The 13,762-nt window shown below is 44.0% G+C and overlaps 1 long non-coding RNA gene across 1 annotated transcript; it reads right to left on the reverse strand.

Annotated features, from left to right (window-relative positions):
* Nucleotides 1–7,597: 7,597 nt before the first annotated feature.
* On the reverse strand, nucleotides 7,598–12,233 carry LOC122482882. The gene is made up of 3 exons (XR_006297234.1): nucleotides 12,219–12,233; nucleotides 10,923–10,926; nucleotides 7,598–8,654 (listed from the first exon to the last, which is right to left on the reverse strand). It is a non-coding gene; the product is annotated as an uncharacterized LOC122482882 (long non-coding RNA).
* Between the last annotated feature and the right edge of the window lie 1,529 nt (nucleotides 12,234–13,762).

A 13,762-nucleotide genomic window follows, 5' to 3' on the forward strand; every position in this document is an offset into this window, starting at 1 on the left:
AGACAGAAAACATGATGCTGAGTATAAGGAGCCAGTCACAAAAGGCCACATATCATATGAATTCATCTATAAGAAATGTCCAGAATAGACAAATCCACAGGAGCAGAAAATAACTTAGTGCAGTTAGTATGAGTCGCTGAAGCCTGCTGGAGGGAAAAATAGAGAGTTTCTGCGGCTGGGTGTGGAGTTATTTTATGGAATTATTAAAATATTCTAAAATTAAACAGTGGTGGTGAATGAACAATTCTGTGAATGTATTAAAAACCACTGAATTGTGGGGCACTTGGGTGGCTCAGTAGCTTAAGCATCTGACTCTTGATTTCAGCTCAGGTCATGATCTTGAGGCTTTGTGGGATCGAGCCCTGCATTAGGCTCTGTGCTGGCAGCGTGGAGCCTGCTTGGGCCTCTCTCTCTCCATCTCTGCTCTTTCCCCACTAGTGTGCGCTCTCTCTCTCTCTCTCAAAATAAATAATCTTAAAAAAAAACTACCACAGAATCTATTTTATCAACATAGAGAAGTAGAATTGTTTTCTCCTTGGCTCGAGGGAAACACACACACATACACACACACACACACACACACACACACACACACACAAAACTATTAAAGCCACAGGTTTAGCAAGTAGATACTGCATTTCTAAGAGAATCTAGTTGATCTACCCCAGTGCAAAATACTCCATTTATTTAGCCTGCTTTCCAAATGTGAGTATTACCTGAAGTAAGTAAGGTTTTCACATGGCTTTTTACCAAATGGATTGAGAAGGCAAAAATACCATCAAAGCTGCCGAGATGCTATCGGGACATTACATGAAGGGACTTGGAAGGTGCGCCTGGCTGCGGAGTCAAGGGGACCTTTCATCCAAGTGAATCGTGAGCCAGAAGCATCACATTAAATGGGAGAAAACGAAAGCAGCTTCTTAAATAAAACTATCTCCTCACTTTCCAGTTTATTTCCGTGACAAACAACCTAGAAATTACATGGGATTTAATTGGCAGGTTTTTTAATCATTTGAGTCATGTTTGTAAGTCAGCTATAAACAGAAGGTAACCTCTTCCCAGAAACGTCTGCTTGGTGTTCCTCTCCTATGGGGAGCTTTCACTGACACTGATTGTCCAAGGGCTCATGGACCTTCATCTTTCAGCTTTGGTTCCTAAATAAACACCAGATAAAACATAAACACTTTTTAGAAATTTCTAAAGAAGATAAAAACAAAAACAAGAATCATCATAAGGAATAGAACATTCAAACACCTCATTTCGGATGTTTGGAAGGCAGCAATGTGCTATGTCCAGCTAGACTCTCTAGAGTCCATTTTATTATGAATTTGAAATGCTAACACAATGTTAAAATCTACATATTGTGTCCACACTCTTGTTAAGATAAACTTAGCATACATTTTAATGTTTCTATTAGAATATACTACTTTGAGAATTTCCCACTTTTTTTAAGTTTTTTAATTTATTTTTGAGAGAGAGAGAAAGAGAACATGGCGGGGAGGTGGGGCAGAGAGAGAGAGAGAGGGAGACAGGGAGAGAGAGAGAATCCCAAGCAGGCTCTGGCTGTTAGCACAAGCCAGACACGGGGCTCTATCTCATGAACTGTGAGATCATGACCTGAGCCGAAACCGAGAGTCAGATGCTCAACCAACTTAACCACCCAGGTGCCTCAAGAATTTTCTACTTTCAAAAAGAGTGATCATTTTCCTGTCCCACAATTTCCAGAATATATTTAGTTTTAAGGTAAAATTCAAACTTTCTATTAATGACATATTTTGATACAACTTTTTTTTATTCACTTAGAGAGAGAGCACATGCACAAGTTGGGGAGGGGCAGAGAGAGAGAGGGAGAGAGAATCCCAAGCAGGCTCTGCACCATCAGCGCAAAGCCCAATGTGGGGCCCAAACTCACGAACTGTGAGATCATGACCTGAGCTGAAGTCAGACGCCTAACCGACTGAGCCATCCAGGCGCCCCTTGATAAGACTCTTTGAAGATTAAAGCAGTCAAACAAAAATAATTTAAGTGATCGTTGGGTTAACATCTATGATCCGGCAGCAGATGCACGTACGCATCGATAGAGAGGCAGGAGAGCACCTAGCAAAGATCCCTGATCTTGTGTGGAGGACTGCGCTTTGTCAAGCCGTCCTCAGCTAAGGAACTCTAGATAACTTTTCAGAAGTAAACAGTGTTGTGCAGTCACAGCAGCTTTTGAACAAGGTGCTGTAATGACAGTTCCTTGACCTTTATAAGTGATGTCAGTTGACGTTGATGATAATTTAATGACAAGTTATTGAGCACTTGTCACACTCCAGGCATTCTGACAGACACAGCACATGATAATCTCATCTAAGGCCCTCAAAATCGTATAATGTAGGTATGATAATTCCTCCCCCTTTTATCAGATGGGAACAGTGAAGCATAGAGAATTCAAGAAAGTCACCCAAAGCCACACAGAAGGTATGATAAGCTGGAATTCTAACCAGGAGATCTGACCCCAGAGCCTACACTCTTAACTACTTTACTACATCTTAAAATTTGGAATAAATTTTCCTTTGACCCATATTGTCACCGCCATTAGTCCTTAAAAGCCTAGAAATGTGTCTAGACAATAGACCAGACACCCATACCTGGATTGTAATGAGAGATGAGCCAACGCAGACCCAGAAGGAACTGGTGGCATAAAGGAATTAGTCATTACTTTGAGGGGAAAAAAGAGGGATTTCAAATATTTCAAAGCCAAAGAATCCTGTTTACAAGTAGAATCTTCTCCAGCACTTGAATTTCTCAAACAGATCAGAGTGGTGCTGGTCTAACTATGGTAGGAAAGGAAAGCCACACTCCTCCTCCCCAATCCCCAGCAGCCCCACACACTTCCCCAAGGTTCAGGGTTCATGGAAGACACCCTGAAATCACTTAGGCACCCAGAGATTGCCAGAGACCCAGCAGATCTTACTTTCCTTTTCTTTTCTTTTCTTTTTAACGTTTATTTTATTTTTGAGACAGAGAGAGACAGAGCATGAGCGGGGGAGGGCCAGAGAGAGAGGGAGACACAGAATCCGAAACAGGCTCCAGGCTCTGAGCTGTCAGCCCAGAGCCCGATGCGGGGCTCGAACTCACGAACTGCGAGATCATGACCTGAGCCGAAGTCGGACACTTAACCGACTGAGCCACCCAGGCGCCCCCAGATCTCACTTTCCAAAACTCAGTGGACAAAGTATTTTATGACGTTCTCATAAAGTATAATGCAGTTAAGTAACCATACGTTCATTTTCCCATCTCTAATGGAAGGACTTTGTATCTGGGCCTGTTGCATTCAACATTTTTCATGAGTAGCTCGGACAAAGTCATGGAAGGTTTACTTAGGAAACAGAACAGAAAACAGCTGCAAATTACCAACAGACATAATCAAAGAAAGCATTAGGTACAAGCAGTTTGGGAACATGCTTTTAAAATGCCGACTCTTTTCCATAGCAATCTTTTTTGAAGCATTCAAAATTTCATCTTAAATTTAAGAAACCCCATAGATAACCCACCTCTCTCCTGGCACAGAGTTAATTTTCCAATTGTATGAATTCCTACCCTGCTACCCAGGCTGCAGAAATGGATCGCTCACAAGACCACAGGGTGGCAAAGCCCAAATTAAAAGAACAGGAAACTAACCTTCAAGAAGCCAGGGTGAACTACAAATTGAGTAGCCTAGAAACATATACAAAAACCAGTGTAAGTCACCAAGAATATAAAACCTGGGAGACAGGTGTTAACCGATCCATGGATCACAAGCAGAGGTCTGGGACAGATCTGTCCTTTGTTTTGCTGACATAAGCTGGCCAGGGTGTGGAGCATGGGCTGACAGCCAAGTTTAAGGTCCAGAGTGGAAATGGACCCAATTCTCTCCCAGGTAGGGTAGAATCAGTATTTTCCTGGTTAACCCATTGCGCAGTTGTGAAAAGTTCCAGGCTACTCTGGAGGTGAATGAGTTTTCACATGACCTCTTTCAGCTTCTAAGCACTCTTACAAACACACTAAGTACTTGAACTGAGTTGGTGTCTAAAGCATCTAGGGGCGCCCAGGTGGCTCAGTCAGTTGAGATCTGACTCTCGATTTTGGCTCAGGTCATGATACCAGGGTTGTGGGCTCGAGCCCCGTGTCAGGCTCTGCGCTGGGAGTGGAGCCTGGTTGGGATTCTCTCTCTGCCTCTGCTCCTCCCCCACTAGTGTGTGCGTGGCTCTGTGCTCTCTCTCTCTAAAAAAAAAAATTATTAAAAGACAATCTAATGTTTTCCCCAGCTGATGTGCTTACCCATCTCAGATTAAGAGCGTGTGAGGCAAGGGCAAGTTCAGCTGGCCGAGTGCAGCCAGGAAGTGGTGAGACCAGGACTGGGCTGCTGTGAAGGACTGGCTGATGCAGTGTCTTCGTTTTACGGGAAGGCAGTGTGTATGCGTTGGAAGGAGAAGCCGAGATAGCAACACTTTGCACTGTTAGTGGTACCAACTTATGGGTATTAACTCACCTAAGAGAATTAAGCGACAACCCACGGAAAATGTTTAGGACGCTGCCTGGTAAAACAGCACATGTGCAACAATATTAGCTGTTGCGGTCGGCCCTTGAACAACACAGATTTGAACTGTGTGGGTCCACTTCTACGTGATTACGTCCAGTACAGTAAGTGCTGTGAATGTATTTTCTGTTCCTTTTGATTTTCTGAATAACGTTTTCTTCTCTGTAGCTGACTTTACCGTAAGAATAAGGAATAGAACATATATAATATACAAAGTGTGCATTAATTGGCTGCTTATGTTACTGGTAAGGCTTCCAGTCAATAGTACACTGTTAGTAGTTAAGTTCTGGGGGAGTCAAACGTTATAAGGGGATTTTTGAGTGCGCAGGGCACTGGCACCCCTAAGCGCCACGTTGTTCAAGGACCAGTTGTATTTTATTATCATTCTCTCATCACGTGATCACCATTTCATCTTGGCACCATCCTGCCACCTGCACATCCTCTTCAGCAGCCTGCAAATCTTGCAGGTACCGGCCAGCTCCTGGGTGCAGGTGTTGAGAGATCACGGAGCCATGAACTGGGAGTGTTTCAGCCCAGACCTGGAATAAGGGCAAGGTCAGGTCTAGAAAGTATGCGAATGCTTGATCTTAAACCTTGATCTCAACGGGTGCGGTGCCTCTTCTGTTAGGTGCCCTCTCTGGACCAAATGAGCGGCGACGCTTTCTGTAGGCCTAGGCTCTGGGGAGTCTGTCTAGATTGGAGATGGGAATACGTAAGCACAGGTTACGATCCAGGGTGCTCATTAAACTAACGTCTCCATAATCGTGGTACAACAAGAACACTAGGGAGATAGAGTGTCCGATGAAATCTCTACAAGTTTGCAACTACCTGAGTGTGGAGACACTTCATCTTGGACTTGGAAAGGGACCATGCAACTCACACCCTGGCCACCAGTTCTGTTTCAAAATGACCCCAATTTAGGGGATCTCTTTCACTCTTTTAGGCAGGGTTTGAAAGATCCTCTGGTAGGTGAACTTTGTTTAGGATTGAAGGCCCATGTGGGTTGGGAAGCTGGGATGGAGGGTGGGTTGTATGGCAGTTTGTGGGAGCCATAGGTAATGCTATTGGCAGAAGTCAGAGGGAAAGGAAGTGGAGGGTGGAGGTTTCCAAGCAACTGAGATTAAAAGCTAGAAACACAGGCAACAAATGAGGAAACTGCCACCCTCAGAATCCAATCCCAAATATCACTTGTGGGAACAGTTCTGCAGACCCCCTCAGCCCTCCGCAGACCCCCTTGGACCCTCAGCAGACCCCCGTGGCCCTTGGCAGACCCCAGGCCTCCAGCAGACCCCCTCGGCTGACCCCCCCCTTGGCCCCCACCACGGCCCCCAGAAGAAACAGTCCACCAGAAAAGGCTACCTCTTCCAGAGAAGATTTGCATTTAATGAGCAGCTGAACCACAACTTGCAGTATATTCTAGTCTTTTTCCTTATTATGAGTTTTACAAATAACGGGATCATCATTACATAACTTTTCTTAGCTCCTCTTTTTTGCCTAACAGTATATCCAGAAGCTCTTTCCAGATCAGTAAACACTGTTTAACCAGACGTTCATTCGTCCAGCAAATAGTCACAGGGCAGGTACCCCGTGTCAGGTGTTGTCTGAGGCACCGAGGATCAGGTGCTGAGTATCACAGAGTGGGCTCACAGTCTCAAGGAGATAGCAGGCTGGTGCAGGAGAAAGTAAGCAAAAAATGAGCAGAGAATGAGACCACAGGGCTAATAGGTGCCGTGCAAATAATTAAAATAAGGTGATATGCGGGGCGCCTGGCTGGCTCAGTGGGTAGAGCATCCCACTCTTGATCCAGGGGTTGTGAGTTCAAGCCCCACGTTGGGCTAGAGACTACTTTAAAAAATTCATAAATAAAATAAGGTGATGTGATTGCATGTCTGAGACAACCCTCAGTTAGATGGTTGAAGAGAGTCTTGGGTTGAGATCAAACTACCAGTGGCAGCCATGCAAAGATAATGGTGAGAATATTGCAAATAGAAAGTCAGTGCAAAAGCCTAAGGCAGAAATAAGCTCGCCCCATGTAAGAAACAGAGAGAAGGCTGAAGCCACCGAGTACTGAGCCAGAAGGGAAATGAGGCCAAGAGATTAGGATGGCCTGGGTGCCCCCAGCAGAGGGGAGAGGGGTCTGGAGTTCTCTTCCAAATCCACTGGACTTTATTTTACATGAAATGCATATGGGTCATCTTTACTGAAGTAGCATTCATACACAGTAAAATCCTCCAACTTTAAGTCCATAATTTAATTTTTAAAAACATACACACTTCTATAATCAACACCATGATCTATGATGTAAAACTTTGAACACTCAAAAAAGTTTCCTCCTGCCCCTCTAACCAATCCCCTCCAACCTGCTGTCACTAGAATTTTAACTTCTGGAGAAGGTCAGATCAGTGGAGTCACACAGTGAAGACAACTACTTAATTTGCAGGGCCCGCCCAGTGCAGAATAAAAATGTGGGGCCCATAGTTTAGCAATTATTATGAATTTTAAGGCTTCAGGCACCTGACCGGCCCAGTCAGTGGAGCGCGTGGCTCTTGATCTCAGGGTCATGAGTTTGAGCCCCACGCTGGGTGTAGAGACTAGTAAAAATAAACTTTAAAAAGAAGAGTTTTAAGGCTTCACAGCAGAGCATTAAGCCGAGCAACGGGGGGGGGGGGGGGGGGGGGGGGGGGGGGCGTTCGGAGCACAGGGCCAGGGAGCCAGCCCTCTACTCAGTATGTGGTTTCCTTGCTGGGCACATCTTTCACTTGCCTAGGGGTGAATGGCTGCTGCCGAGGGCCACTCGCTGTGGGACGGGCCACAACTGATGCATCTACCAGCGGGTGGACACAGATGGCCTTTCCTGTTGGGAGCCGTTATGGATAAAAATGCCATGAACACTCAAGTACAAGTCTTTGTGTGATGTCTTTTGAGACCAAGAAGTTTTTTGTTCTGTTTTGTGGAACTAAAGTCCAACTTCTCCATTTTTTTAAGGTTCACACTTTTTGTGTCTTATCTAAGAAATCTTTACCTATCCCGAGGCAACAAGATTTCCTCCCATGTTTTCCTTCAGGAGTTTGTAATTGTGGGTTCACATTTAGGGACAAGCCCCACTGTGAGGTAGTTCTGTGTATGGGGCAAGGTGTGGCTGAATCCCTTTGTTCGGATTGTCCCGTGTCCCGGCTGCACCTGTTGAAGGGCTGCCCTTTCTCCACAGAACCCCGCACCCTTACGTTAGGGCTTTAGGGAAGGGCTTTAGCCAGGGAAGTGACCGGGTCATCCAACAAGGTCATGCAGCTGCTATGAGAATGGACCATCACGAAGAGCAGGCAGAGAACCGGTTAGCACCGGTTAGTGCCCGTGAGCCGTGATGGGAGCTTGCTGGTTTGGGGCAGAGGAACAAGATCTCCCTAGGTTTTAGGTGGAGCTTCCCAGTGACCGGTGGTGCTGAGCACTTTTCATGTGTTCATTCGCCCTCCGTGCATCATCTCTGGGGAAGTTCAAACCATGGGTCTACCTCGGTTTCACATTTAGTCCTGGGCCTCTGTTTAAGCAGAGGGGTGACAAGATCCTTTAACAAGGGCACGCAGCCGAAGTCAGAATGGATTATAATGAAGCCAAAGTAGAATCAGGTCAATCAGGAGAAGATTTACGGTCCAGGTGAGAGAATGAAGGGCTGCACTGGGGTGTGAGAGAGCAGTGGACAGGTTGGGAATATGTCTTACAAATAGAGTTGATAAAGTCGTTGGTAGATCGATGTGGAAGATAAGGGAAAGGTGAGAATCTAAGGTAATTCTGATATTTGGGACTGAAATTACAAAACAGATGGAGAGGCTGTTGAGTAGGCTCGAAAACACTAGAAAGTGGTAGGGCAGCAGTGGGAGGCGCCTGTTTGGGCCATGTTACACGGGGTGTTCCTCAGATCCACTGGGGGATGTTAAGGGGGCATTTGGAGATTTCAGACACAGGTCAGAGCCGGGGATTAAAAACAATTGGCGCAGGGAGCCTCCGGCTAGCTCAGTCAGCAGAGCAGACAGCTCTTGACCTCAGGATTGTAAGTTTGAGCCCCACGTTGGGTGTACAGATTCCTTAAAAATAAAATCTTAAAAAAAAAAAAAAACCTGGCATGTAGAGGGTATTTAAAACTAAGATAACTGTTTTGTTTGAAATTGTGTGTCCCCCTCCAAAATTCATTTGTCAAAGCCCAACCCCCAACGTGATTGTTTTTGGAGATAAAGCCTTTAAGCAAGTAATTCAAGTTAAATGAAGTCATACGGGTGAGGCTCTAAGCCAAAAGAACCGATGTCCTTATAAGGAGAGGAACTTTTACACAATTCCTAAAAGGGTGAGAAAGAGGAGAATGAAGAAGAAACCATAAGATTTAAAAACTTTGGCGGTCACGAATGAGCTTGACAGAAGCAGTCTTAGCAGACAGAAGTCTGAACGAGGACAGTGACTACAGACCAGTCCAGCAGGTGCTCTGCTCTGAAGGGAAGCCAAGCGCCGGGGTCAGCCAGAAGGGGACAGGAATCTCCAAAAAAGATTTTATGGGTTTTTGCTTGCTTTGCTTTTAGGGTGGGAGATAATAGTGGATATGTGTGTGAATGATCAGCTGGAGAAGATCATGTAGAATCAAGTAGAGAGAAAGAAAGAAATGCAGGATGGAAGTCCTTGAGGAAGTAGAGGGGACAGAATCCAGGTGAAGGTTTGGCGTTTGACAGGGTGCGGGACAGGGGCGAGTCACAGAGGCTGGTCACAGAGGCTGATGGTGTGAAAATGATGGGATCCTGATTGCTTCGATTTTGCTTGTTCAGATATGAGGCAGGTAGACTGTAGAGTTTAGAGCTGATGGACAAAGTCGTGGTGAAGAGTTTTCATCAAGTGGAACATACTAGACGTGAACATACTAGAGAAATCTCACGGGATGGCCAGGGAGGACAGTCTTCCCCAGCAGGCTTCCAGCTGACTTAACCTTCTGTTTTGACAGCAGAAACCGGCCTCCCTAAATGAGGGAGTGGGGCTGAGGACGTTGGACCTCTACCCAATCTGAAAATGTCCCTATGAACCTGTTAGCAGGGAGGAGGCTGGGCAGGCTTGGGGTCGGCAACCACAGTGCCTAGCATACTTCACCAGGCTGGTAAGTGACGAAGCAGGACATCTTGTTTTAACTTACACTTTTCTATTATTATTAGAAATATTGGGGTTTTTTTCCCATTTGCTTCGTTACTTATTATTTTTTCTTTCAGGCATTGGTTGTTCAAATACTTTACCCAATTTTCTATTTTCAAACTCACCTTTATGAGCCATTTATATATTCAGGATAGCAATCCTTATCTATTTGATTTATTTACAAATAGATTTTTCCAACTATCATTTGAGTTTCTTTTTTGGTTATGGTGTTTTACATGTGCATATGTTTCTAATCTTCTCATCTAAATCTGTCAGTCTTTCTCTTTCTTTCTTACCATGTTTAAAAAGAATGCCTCCAGGTTACTCCTCTGGTATCCTGCTTTAAAGGAAAACCCCAAGATTTTATAAATATTTATATATTTTTATAGTAATTTTATGGTTTCATTATACATATATAGATATATCTTTAATCCACCTGGAAATCGTTGTACAGTATGAGGTAGAGATTTGATTTTTCCCCCAACATGTTTAGCCATTTGCCTCAATGCAGTTTTGATCATGTAAGTCCTTCAATTACCATCAAGTATTCTCCCTACCCTTCTAACCTCACCTCCAAACAATGTCCATATTTCCTGTCCTGGCCTTCAAAGCGTTCAGTGGCCTGACTCTTTTTTTTTTTTTTTTTTTCTGCCTGATTCCATGGACGCTGTGTTTTTCCTACTCATTTTTGAGCTGTATTCAGATGAGACCTGGATGGTATGTAAAACCCTCTAGCTGTAAAACCAAACCCTAATCCTGGGTCTGGGGAAACAACAGATTTGGGACCTGTATATGGTGGAGTGTAAAAACGTAAGAAGGGGGGCCTGGGTGGCCCAGTCAGTTAAGCATCTGACTCTTGATTTTGGCCCAGGTCATGATCTCACAGTTCATGGGATCAAGACTCGAATTGGGCTCTGCGCTGACAGCATGGATCCTGCATGAGATTCTCTCTGTCCCTTTCCCTGCCCCTACCCTGCTAGCATGCACGCTTTCAAAATAAATTCATTAATTAAAAAAAATAAACAGAAGGAAATCTTGACATTTGCCATGACATGGATGGAGCTAGAGAGTATTATTCTAAGTGAAATAAGTCAAAGAAAGACAAATGCCACATATGATTTCACTCATATGTGGAATTTAAGAAACAAAACAAATGATCATTGGGGGAAAAAAGAGGGAGAGAGAGAGGCAAACCAAGAACCTGACTCTTAACTATAGAGGGCACGCTAATGGTCATCAGAGGGAAACAGGTGACGGGGATTACAGCATGTACTTGTGATCACTGGGGTGCTATATGTAAGTGTCGAATCACTATATTGTACACCTGAAACTAATATCACACCGTAGGCTAACTAGCTGGAATTTAAATAAAAACTTACAAAAATATATGTAAGATTGGGAAACCATATGGAAAAAATTAAATGAGCTTTAAAAAAAATATATTGAGGGGCACATGGGTGGCTAAGTCAGTTAAGCATCTGACTCTTGATCTCAGCTTAGGTCATGATCTCAGAGTCATGAGTTCAAGCCTTGTGTTGGGCTCCATGCTGGGTGTGGAGCCTACTTAAAAAAATTTTTTGAGGGGCACCTGGGTGGTTCAGTCAGTTAAGCATCCAACTTCAGTTTAGGTCATGATCTCACCGTTCATCGGTTTGAGCCCCTCATCAGGCTCTGTGCTGACAGCTCAGAGCCTGGAACCTGCTTCAGATTCTATATCTCCCTCTCTCTCTGCTCCTCCCCCGCTCAAGTTCTGTCTCTCTCTCTCTCACACACACACTCTCCCTCTCAAAGATAAACATTAAAAAAATTTTTTTTGAAAAAAATGGTACAAAAAAGAAAATTAATTGGACTTTATTAAAATTAAGAATCTGTGAGTATCAAAGCTACAAGCAATCTATACACAAAAAGGAAAATAATTGTGGGGCACCTGCATGACTCACTTGATTGAGCGTCTGACTCTTGATCTTGGCTCAGGTCATGATCTCAGTGTTCATGGATTTGAGCCCCATGGTAGGCTTTGTGCTGACAGCGTGGAGCCTGCTTGGGATCCTCTCTCTCCCTCTCTCTCTCTCTGCCCCTCCCCTACTCGAGTCCTCTCTCTCTCAAAACAAATCAATAAATTAAAAAAAAAAAAAAGGAAAATATTTGCAATGCATGTATTTAGCATGGACTTGTATCCAGGGTAAATAATCATTTTCCAAAACTAAATACACAACTCTTCAGGGACAAACACTTAAAGTGGCACTTCACTAAAGAAGATACCCGAATGGCCAAAACACATATAAAAATTGCTTGACAACTATCAAGGAAATGCAAATTAAAAATCACAATGAGAAATAGAACTTCATCAGAAAACCTAAAATTTAAAAAAAAAAAAAACTGATGATACCATGTATTGGCAAGAATGTGGAACAACTGGAAATTTCATGTAAGCTGGTTGGAGTATAAATTGATATACTTTTTTTGTTTTTTTTTAATGTTTATTTATTTTTGAGACAGAGACAGACAGAGCATGAACAGGGGAGGGTCAGAGAGAGAGGGAGACACAGAATCCGAAGCAGGCTCCAGGCTCTGAGCTGTCGGCACAGAGCCCGATGCGGGGCTCGAACTCACAAAGCGTGAGATCATGACCTGAGCCGAAGTCGGAGGCTCAACCGACTGAGCCACCCAGGCGCCCCATATACTTCACAAGATTTGGCAGTATCTAGTAAAACAACACCTACTAATACCCAATGACTGAACACTTCCCATGCTGTGTATATTTCCAAAAGAAATAACTGTGAATTCATCAAAAGCCATGCTCCAAAATGTCCAAAGCTGCTTTCAGCACAGCCTCAAACTGTACACAACCCAAAAGGATCAGCTGTGGCAGAGTGATGTGATAGAAAACTAATCAACAATGAAAAATAGAGCATATCTTCCTCAACTCGCAACAGGATTACATCCCATTAGACCCATGGTAAATTGAAAATACCATGAGTCAAAAATACATTTAATGCTCTTAACCCCGGGGTGCCTGGGTGGCTTGGTCGGTTTGAACATCGGACTCTTGATTTTGGCTCAGGTCACGACCTCAGGTTCCTGTGATTGAGCCCTAATTTGGGTTCCTTGCTGGGTGTGCAGCCTGCTTGGGATTCTCTCTTCTCTTCCCTCTGCCCCTCCCCAGCTCTCTCTCTCTCTGCCTCAACAAACAAACTAACAAACAAACAAAAAACCATGTAACCTACCGAATCTCATAGCTTGGGCTAGCATATCAAAACCATGCTCAGAACACACATTAGCCTACAATTGGGCAAAAGCATCCAACACAAAGCCTACTTTATAATAAACTGTTGAATATCTTATACAACTCATTGAATACTGTACTGAAAGTGAAAAACGGAGTGGTTGCATGTGCACAGAATGGTTGTGAGTCTATGGGTGTTTTACCCTCATGATTATGGGGCTGATATAGCTGCGGGTGCAGCCTCTGCCCAGCAGCATAAGAGGATCAGAGCACACACTGCTAGCCCAGGAAAAGATCAAAAATCAAAATTCCAAGTACAGTTTCTACTAAATGCATATTGCTTCCACATCCTCCTAAAGTTGAAAAACCATTAGGTTGAGCCATTGCAAATCCAGGTTCACTGCTATTAGATGAAACAAAACAATGAAAACTATAGACACAAAAGTTAGTTTTCACCAGAATATAGGAAGTATGTGCTCTGGGGCACCTGGCTGGCTCAGATGGTAAAGCGTTAAGACTCTAGATCTTGAGGTTGTAAGTTTGAGCCCCTTGTAGGATGTAGAGATTACTTAAAAGTACGTCTTAAAAAAATTTTTTTTAATAATGAAAAGGGGCACCCGTATGCCTCAGTCGGTTAAGGGTCCAACTCTTGATTTCGGCTCAGATCATGATCTCACGCTTCATGAGTTCAAGCTTCATACTGGGCTGCACTGATACGGCACTGATACTGTGGAGCCTACTTGGGATCTCTCTCTCCCTCTCTCTCTGCCCCTCCCCTACTCGCACTCTCCCTCTCTCTCTCTCAAAATAAATAA

Source organism: Prionailurus bengalensis, chromosome D1 (assembly GCF_016509475.1).
Source record: "Prionailurus bengalensis isolate Pbe53 chromosome D1, Fcat_Pben_1.1_paternal_pri, whole genome shotgun sequence".
In the NCBI taxonomy this organism is placed as follows: Eukaryota; Metazoa; Chordata; class Mammalia; order Carnivora; family Felidae; genus Prionailurus; species Prionailurus bengalensis.